Consider the following 10,111-nt stretch of genomic DNA (forward strand, 5'->3'; position numbering starts at 1 on the left):
AAGAGTGCTGAATGATGTGCAGTCAGTGTACAAATGAATGCTGAGTGATGCAGCATACCATCTACAATTTTGCAATCTTACTCCCTTACTTACATCCATGGAATCTCACTGAAGGCAGCAGGGTGGCACAGGTGTAACTGGGGCCAGTAGAGAATTGGTCACTAGCAGTGTATTTATAATGGAAGTATAATAGGATTTGAAGTGAACCAAATTTTAAAATAGTGTCATCCTTTATGGCAAAAGGGCATGATAGGACAGAATCATTGTACAATTAATTTAATGCTGGATAGTATTTCTACGCACAACCCCTAATATTGTCTTCCAACATTTCAAAATTATTTTCTTTTGTTTATATTTCACAACAGCACTTCAATAAAGAATGACATACCAAAAAACCCCTCAGTCTTCTGATTTACAAGTGTAATTGAGCCCATGGCTTGCTGGCTGGTTATCTGTGATTTTAGGACACTGTTTATTGTCAACATCTACGCCTGTCACCAAAAGCAGGCACTGGATATTGTCTTCTCTAAATCAGGAGCTAATGGATGATGTTGGTCTTTACTTTCTCTCAGCCTTTCACCAGTTCATGCTGTTTCAGTATACTCTGCTGATGTAGAACTCTGTAAGCCCTGATTAGACACAAGTGAGGACATCTCAATGACAGCTTTTGTTTCCCTAAAATAGGGGTCTGTGACTGGAAAAGCACTTCACAGATATCAGTGAGGTTATTTCTAATCCAAACTGGACCCTCCCGCTGGAATTCACTAGGGATTGTGTCATTTGCAGAAGAGATAGAAGTGTTTTATTTCAGGGTCTGGAACTCCTACTTTAAGACAGTATGTAACTGACATTTTCTCCCTCTCCTGAATATATTTGTGGCTTTTATTTCTTGTTTGGAAGAAACACTGTAGTATAAAATAGTTTAAAGGACATTGTAAATTAATTTGCTATTTTCCAGTTGTCTTTTTTTATTTGAATGGATGAAATGAATGTTATACAATAAATTTAAAAAACAAACAAGCAAACAACCTATCCTCACCCTATACTTAGTGTTCTCTGAGGTGATCTGACTCATTCCACGGGTGTGTCCACCACAGGGTCTGGAATTTATCTTCCTAGATATCCTGAGGAAACAACCTAAACAACTACAATACCACCTTCCCATAGGAAATGAGGCCTGCAGCATGCAATGCATGCTGGGATTAATTTAACCACCTACTATGTCAGTACTATGTACTAATTAATTATTATGCGTTTCCATAAAGTATAATTTAGAAGGTAAGCTATCCAAATAATTACCAATCAATAAAGACATTTTGCAAACATTTTCTGAGATCCAGAGGATCTGCTCATGCCAGATTGGGCACTCTGTCTCATTGTTAAACTCCTTTCAGATACTTTTGGTCAAATCTGTGCTTATTTTCATTTGAATGTCACCAATGACAATCACGGAGCTTTCGCTGGTGTAATTTAGGGCAGAAAGATGGGGGTGGAGGGCAGACCTTCGGCTAGTATAAATCATCGTGGCTCTACCAAAATCAAAGGAGCTACTCTGATTTATACCAATGGAGAATCTCACCCTGAACGAAGCACTTAATCCATAAAGGGAGGTCACTTGAGGAGATTAGAAGAGAGATTAAGCAAAAAGTAAAGGAATTTAAAACTATTTTGAACAGGCATGTAATTTTATTTCTGTAACTTTGTTTCCTGCGTGCAGCAATATCACCTGGTACTAGGAAGATCTTGCAAACTCATCTGTGTCAGGCTGGTGAATACTTGGACATTGAAAACTTAGAACTTAGCTATAGTAGGGATATTTGTATCAGCATAGCTGTGCTAGGGCAAACTCCCTGTGTACATATGCTACTCCAATGTGATATGGGACTTGCACTGGTGTAGTTTATCCTGGCTTTAAACTGGGTTAAGCCACACAAGTGCATCGACTCTGGGGGCTTGCACCAGTGTAGCTACATTGATTAAAAAATACTCCCAGTGCAAACTGGCCCTTAGATGAGTCAAGGAACAATTACATATGTAACAGGAAGGGATGCTGGTGTTTGGGTAGATAACCCCCTTCCCTCTGAGGCAGCCCTACTCCATTGCCCCAGCATGGTTCTGTGGGGCACTGTGCTGTTCGAAGGTGCTGTCTTTTGGATGAGATGTAAATTTGAAGTCCTGATTATTTGTTGCCATTCAAAATTTTATGGCACTTTTTCCAAGACTTGATGTTATCTGTGGTGTCCTGGCCAAATTTAATCACTAATGACAACATTCCACCTCCTTAAATTTGCACTGCAGTTGACAACTGTGCTTCTTTGTCCTTCCTGTTGTATGGTGTTGTGCACAGTTAAACACCTTCTGTGTTCCACCAATGGCAGGCGAAAGGATTTCTTTATTAGTTTACGTTAGTAAAATATTTTTTGAGCCTGAGGGAATTTTTTTTCTTCTTTAGCTCAGGATAACTTAGCTCGGTTACAGTATTCTCCCCTTTAGTTTATGGGAAGGATTAATTAGCAGTGGCCTTTGAATTAGAAAGCAGCCCTGTCCAGTGTAGGTCATGATATTTCTCTGTGATTTATATTTACTGCATTGTTAGAACATAAGTGATGTTTCCAGCAGGGACTGTCAAACAATCAGTTCACACATAACCTGGGACTATTTCTGCTACATAAGCAAAGTGGGCTAAAACTAGAACAGGAATTGAATCAAATCCAGGATGCTTACCTTATCCCTCAGTGCTATCGCCACAAGATACTATTTCAGACTTTGAGGACCAGGAAAAGCTGAACCCTTCCACAAATGCCATACAGGAATTGGTTCTAATGAAAAAGAAAAACAATTTTCTCTATTACCATGAGGTACCTGTCCTGCTTTTATGCTGAAAAGATGCACTGTACCAGAACATATATTTATTTTGTTGTTGTATTGGGTGCCATACTTTACACTAGCAGATATGTTCATCCACAGATGAGTTAAATATCCAATTTACAAGGACAAGGAATTTTTCTTAATGACTGCACACGCAGTAGTTTACTATAATTTTTTCTTTATAAAAAATTAAATGCAAAAACCTACATTAGTGCAACAAAATATGAAGATTTGATATAAAAGTCTAGGTTCTGACAACCTTACCTTGGCCATTGTGCGTAGACTGCATGTATTGAGGTATATATTTAACCGCATAAAGAATTATCAAAAAAGTGTATGTAATATGGGTTAATTCCTTTTGAAGTGGGAACCTGACCTTTAAATTCTTGAGTACTCTATCTTGTCTAGTTTAAATGACAAAAGCAATATTAAGACTTTCTTGTTAGGAAATTTATTACTGATACTTATATATTTTCTTTGCTCAATAATAGAGGACATGGTGTAAGACAAATTTCTTCATTCATTTTTCTTTTTTTGAACTTAGATTGAGGGTACTTATCGGTAAGTGGGGATGAGGTGAATTTTACCATTTGTTTAGTATATGCACACAGATATATCATGAGGTGATCCGATGGAAACTTAGGGCTTGTCTACACTGGCACTTTACAGCGCTGCAACTTTGTCACTCAGGGTTGTGAAAAAACACTCCTCCTGAGCGCTGCAAGTTTCAGCGCTGTAAAGTGCCAGTGTAGACAGTGCACAGGCACTGGGAGCCACGCTCCCAGCACTGGGAGCTATTCCCCACATAGGGTTGGGTTTTAGAGCGCTGGGAGAGAGCTCTCCCAGAGCTTTGCCATGACTACACAAGACACATTAAAGCGCTGCCGCAGCCAGCACTTTAACATTGCTAGTGAAGACATGCCCTTATTCTCATTACTCCTAGTTATAATACTGTGGATAATCCTAAACAATTCCTGACCCTTCTTAGTGTTTAATAATGCTTTGCCCTTCTCTAGCCTCATTTGTCCAAGAATCTCAAAGCATTTACAAACATTAATTTAGCCTCACAAAGCCCCTGTGAGTTGAGTATTTACTGGTGAGGAAATGGAGGCACTTAAGGTCTGATCCTGCACTCACTGAAGTAAATGGTGGCATTCCTATTGACTTCAATAGGATTGAGCCTTGAGCATGTCTGTGGCAGAGACAAGAACACATTTTTTTTTTTACTCTGTCTTTTGCCTTAATCACAAGAGCATCTTTACATCCTTCAAATGCCAGTACACACTTACATCTCTTAATTTCTTCGTTATTTTAATATTTGCTCTTTTCAGGGAAATTGTGAAGTGTAGAGGATGGCTTCCTCCCTCCCTCCTCCTCCTGCTTCATACTTACCTTGGACATAGTGCTTTATTTGCTAATACTGTAAACTAAATCATTTATATTTAAGGTGCCCACCAATGCTTGTACACAGAGGACCAAATATCCATTATTGTTATAAAAAAGGACCAATTTTTCTTTAGATGGTGTTTATTCCACTCAGGAATGTTTGGGACTAATGTACTGTCAGTTCCAAGCAGTAATTCATATGACCTATAATTGTTCTGAAGAATCAGTTAGGGGGATCACTGCAGGGAAGCAATTATTCTCTTGGCAACATAAGTTTGCCCCCTCAGTAAAAAGTTTATATATTCCAAAGTAAATGTCTTTCATGCTGCTTAGCTTAGTTCATTTGCTACTGCCTGCAATGTGTTGATTCTCCTAGAGGACCTTAGTTTATCCATCTCGTCTTCCTGGTAGCAGTGCTAATGTGTCCAACTGGATGCAGTGCTGAAAGCCTCCTTATGTATATCATAGCTAATACTAAGACAAGGGTACTTATGTCACTTCTGCCTAAAATCTTTGGAAGCTCTTTTTACCTGGACAGTGTTCTCCTTTAGGTTCTCTTTTATTGAGTAATATTACTGTAAGGGTTCTGAATACAATGACAAACTCATCTTAATAAGGGACTGTATTATCTGATGTGTTTGTACAGCATGTAACACAAAGGGGCCATGGTGGGAGTGTGCACATCCTAACACATTTTTAATTAGTTGCAATGTAACTCTGGTCACACCATCAGAAACTAATCAGTTATGAGTAAGTAACAAAAAGAGGCTAGGTTTTAGAGTAACAGCCGTGTTAGTCTGTATTCGCAAAAAGAAAAGGAGTACTTGTGGCACCTTAGAGACTAACCAATTTATTTGAGCATAAGCTTTCGTGAGGTACAGCATGAAGTGAGCTGTAGCTCACGAAAGCTTATGCTCAAATAAATTGGTTAGTCTCTAAGGTGCCACAAGTACTCCTTTTCTTTTTGCAAAAAGAGGCTAAGGTGTCAATTCATGGCCTCATAGTAGTGAGGGAGCCTTAATTTCTTTGTCAATTGTACACCAGCCTGAAATATGTCAAGGGTTCAACACACAGAGAAGCTCTTAGGAGAAGCCATAAAGAACCCATCTTTTCTCTCTAGTACAACACTGAAGGTTTAACTAGGATGAAACCCTAAAACAGCAGCATTTGTCTTACCACTCCACCTCACCTCAGCTTTCCAGGACGGCTGCAGGTGTCAGCATTTCAGTGTGATTTTCAGGATTTAGATGCAGGAAGAGGATTCCCTCCAGCTATTATTTTCTTAGTTCTGTAGTACGGCAGAGATTGGATAGGAACTCATTACGATGTCAAATTTATTTTGACACCTTCTTATGTAGAGCTATCAGCTCCGACTTGGCAGTAAGGGCCATTTAGGAGGGTCACCTTGAGATGAAGAACAAATTGTCTCTGTGCTTGTCTCCCCCCGCCCCCCCTTACTGCGCGAGGCTGTAGCCCATCTCTGGAACCCTGAGGAGGCTCCCTCAGGAGGCTGTCGCTTGTCGCTAGAATCTTGCAGAGGGCTCCATGAGGAGGCTGTCCCATTGCTGGAATCCTTTCTGGGCCCCGATGGCTGCCAGCTGCAGTCCCTTGGCCCCTGGGGCTGAAACAAAAATAGCCTTATTCATAATACAAGCTGTTGCTTTAAATTATAAGGGATTTCCTGGTCCTGCTTGCGGTCTAGGGGGCTCTACAGGGAAGTGTGCAATCTGGGTCTTCTGCAGTCTGCAAAGAGCCGTTGTACAGCACGGTGGGGTGAACTGTGCCAGTCTGCCTTACTGTGCAGTCTGCTTTCTGTGTTTTTGGTTCTTGAGTGTTTAACGTTCTGGATTTTAACAAATAAAGTAGTGTTATGTTGCAATCTTCCGGAACAAGTATCTTGTGTTTTTACCTAACATATCTGGTTGCATGCTGACTCTAACATCCCGCTCCATCCCCACAAAGGGGATGGGAAAAGAGACAAATGGTTAGGTTGAAGTTATGCTTCAGAATGTGAAATATACAGGAAATTAAGTATCAGAGGGGTAGCCGTGTTAGTCTGTATCCACAAAAACAAGTAGGAGTCTGGTGGCATTTTAAAGACTAACAGATTTATTTGGGCATAAGCTTTTGCAGGTAAAGCTTATGCCCAAATAAATCTGTTAGTCTTTAAGATGCCACCGGACTCCTCACAGGAAATTAAGCAGATTTGGATCCCAGCAGGTCTGTTACTAGCCCATGAGTGATAATCAACTTCAAACTGTTACTAAGATAAACCTTCCCTGTATCTCAGTTTCCATCTCCTTCATTGTCTAGCACCAGCCATGGGCACCTCGAAACCTTGACTACAGGAACAATCAGTGCAAGAAGGGTTTAAAGTGGAGGCTGTTTTCTGCATCTCCTGCTGGGTGGAAAAGTCCCGACCCGTTTTCAAACGTTGAGGGCCACGTTACGTATCTCCCCAAGGGAGAGCATTTAGGTATTGGAGGGTTTAGGGGCCACGCTTGGTGGGGCGTTGGGGGGAGGGACCCCAGCTTTCTTGTCTGCAGCATTAGCAGGGGCCTTGACTATTTTTGATCTGAAAGGTGGGGGCGGGGGGCGAGGAAGCCCTGGGTGACCGGGGAGGGGCTGGAGTGTCTGACGCGGCTCCTCGAACGGCCTCTCCCGTGGAGGTCGCGCCCCGCTCTCCTCGTTCACTTTGCGCAGCCCCTCTAGTTCTCACGAGTCAGCCCCGCCCCGCCGCACGCACAGACCCGCGCTCCGGCGTGAGCCGCGGCCGCCCGCTTGCCGCGCTGTCGTCTAGGCGCATGTGCAGCCCCCATTTCTGCGGTCCTCGGGATTACGGCTTGGAGTACTGCTTGGCTGCGGTCTTTCGCCCGGGGGGGCGCGCGCTATCTCCAGGCGCGGCCAGGCTCCTCACCGGGGGCGGGAGGGGGAACCCCAGGGCCAGCCCCTTAGTCAGGCGGCGCGTTTCCTTCCCCCGGCAACACGCAAGGGCCGCCGGGCTCGCCCGTCCCAAGGAGGCTGAGCGCGGTGAGGACGCAACCGTCTTGATTCCCGCTCCCTGGCCAGCTTCCCGCCCTTCCTGGGGCACTCACGCGGGGCCCCGCCCTGCCCCTCCCGCTGGGGGACGTGCCTGGCCCGCCCGGCGTTAATGGTGCCATTGGCGACAGTGGACGTTGCGCTCAGCCACCTAAATAGCATGGTGATAAGTGCTTTAGAAATACAAATAGACTATAGGATATATAAATAGACACGTTCCTTAACTTCTGGGTGAATTTTAAATGGACTATATATTGTGTTTCATGAGTAGTGTCCAAAGTAAAAGGCCACCAATAAGAACAAAGAAATGCTTCACTCTCTCCTTGACAATATTTAATAGAAAGCAGACTGCACAGGAACTTTACCTCTGTATTGTAAAAATCATTGCTTTATCTAAGAGTTTTAAATAGAAGAAGGGAGTGAATGAAAGGGGAATTGTTGTCGGGAGGACACAACTCCCCAGACATTGAGAGTGACCACAGGATGTCAGTCTTGCTTTGCAGTCTGACTTGGAAGCATAGAGATGATTGCACACAGGAGGCCGTTTGTCAGAAAATTTGTCACAGATTTTTCTGTGTAGTTCCAGTGCTGGAAGTAGTCTGTGGTGAATGGTGGTAGTGGAATGTGGGTATGATATTTTCCTAGCTAGCTAGGTTTGTGACGTGTGGGTAGACATGCCACATGGCACGTCAGTCAGTGCTTAAACTAGCATCAAGCTGCCAGCATTTTTCAGTGTCTGAGGAGCTGCCAGCATTTGGGTGTTAAAATCAATATTTTGCTTTTTGGAACTCAACTATATTATGATGGCTATTTATTTTAACCCATTTGGATCACTATTAAATTTGCCCCCTATTATTGTTTGATTGAGAATTTGACAAACAAATGCTATTTCATGTCTGCCCTGTCATAGAACTGCATTATCTTAAGAAGAGCCACTAAAAATTGTATAAGTAACCCATCCCAATTTGGTTTTGTACTCCAGAAACTGAAAATCTAAAAGCAGCAGCTCAACCAACTTAGTTAAAGGAGACTATGCACTAGCTATCATTAGTTTCTAGACTTCACATGTACTAGACGGTGAGGCCCTCCAGGCACAGAGCAGGCTTGTCTGTCTTTTTGTCTTACGCCATTTGAAAGTACTATCACTGGTACCTAAGTTATCTGAGTTTTGTATTCTGACATTTATATAGTGGAATTTCATGAATATGTTGTGTAGGTACAAACACATATCTCTGATGAAAGTGTCAAGGGAAATGCATTTCTTGCCACTGCTGATGGAGCTGTCATAGTGAGTGAACATCCCCTTGTCTTTCATAAAATCAGTATGAGTATAGTCAGCAGATAAGAATTCAGTGGGAAAGTGCCATCTTCTTCAGACTGTGAGTTAGTTTTGTGAGTTCTTTTTAATCTTGCGCTAAAATGTAGCATGAGTTTACTACTTCTCCAAAACAATAATTCAGAGCACTTTTCAAATATTAATTAAGACAGTTTGTAAAGCACTTTGACCTCTTTCAGGCTAAAAGGTTAAGCTGCTGTTTATAATTTAGTCCTTTGTTTTCTACAGATGCTGTCAACATAGTTGCCAGAGGTGATGGTTTGAGTCCACTTTACATTCAGTTTGTAAGTTCTTTATGACATGGAGTGTCTCAATTTGTATGTGTGGTATCTAGTAAATTCAGATAAATAAGAGAGCTGGTCAGAAAATGGGAAAATGTAAATATTTTTGCACAATATTTTTAATTGAAGTTTTCTAACCAACAAATAGTAATAAAGTTCATAGGAGATATCACAAAAGCACCTCTTGTTTTAGAGGAATTGTGGTTGCTTATATATCCCTCCAGGTTCTGATATGTGAATAAAATACCACTTAATCCAGCTGTCACTGCACAGGTATCTTTATTTTGAAGATGTACTTCACAGTGTGGTACAATGTGCTGAGTCAGAAATACTCATCCATCAACACTGGTACATCTTGGAGGTGAGAACAGGAGCACTGAGTATTAATATGAAGAAACTGATGTAATTCTTTGATAAAGCCTCACTTCCTGGATGGGTTTCCTCTCCCTGCCTTCTCTTGTTACGCCAGTGTAAAAGGAGAGTAATACCAAGTCAGGGACTTCTAACTACCATTATAAGCTGAAAAAGATTACACAGTGCAAACTAGCAAGTTAGAAGCAGGAGACTCTGTTGGGGCAAAAGGGTTTGTTTGTTTTTTTAAAACTCATTCAAAAACCTAACTAAAGAACATAACTGTCTGGAAAAACATGTAAAAATAGTTTATAAACTTTGAAAAACCACAAATGATACAAAATTAAAATCAGCTTTTGCTGAATTCATCATAAGCTTTGTGGTTTGAAATAGTCTTGTATGCTTTACTTCCTGACTGCATTTTTCAATGTGTCTCCTGAGACAGAAAGCTAGTTCTGAATTTAAGTTTTTTCATGATGTTTGTAATTCAGTTGTAGTAATATCTGAAAAACAGGAGTTCATGCTAGTGTAATTTACCAAACCAGAAGATGATTAGTAAATAGTTGGCAGGGACTATCTTATATACAGCAAGCAGTGCGATAGCCTAGACTAGATATTCTCAAATAGTGTTCCATGGACAAGCTGGGATCTGTAGAGGCCTTCCTGAGTCCACAGGCGTAAACATTTTGAGAATCAGGTGTTGGAGGTTGGAAGAGGAAAGAGATCCCTGTGAGGTCTCTCTTTTATCTAGGGTCTTGTGGGGTAATAAAGTTGAAGCACTAGAACAAATGACCTGCTAGGTATTTCTGAGCAATACAAGTATTCCATCAGGAATTTTAGAATTCTGAAA

The 10,111-nt window shown here is 41.5% G+C and overlaps 1 long non-coding RNA gene across 1 annotated transcript; it reads right to left on the reverse strand.

The window, feature by feature from the left end:
* Positions 1–263: 263 nt before the first annotated feature.
* Positions 264–7,337, reverse strand: LOC114022136. The gene is made up of 3 exons (XR_003566357.3): positions 5,444–7,337; positions 2,725–2,819; positions 264–629 (listed from the first exon to the last, which is right to left on the reverse strand). It is a non-coding gene; the product is annotated as an uncharacterized LOC114022136 (long non-coding RNA).
* Positions 7,338–10,111: the final 2,774 nt, after the last annotated feature.

This window comes from Chelonia mydas, chromosome 6 (assembly GCF_015237465.2).
Source record: "Chelonia mydas isolate rCheMyd1 chromosome 6, rCheMyd1.pri.v2, whole genome shotgun sequence".
NCBI classification, from domain to species: Eukaryota; Metazoa; Chordata; order Testudines; family Cheloniidae; genus Chelonia; species Chelonia mydas.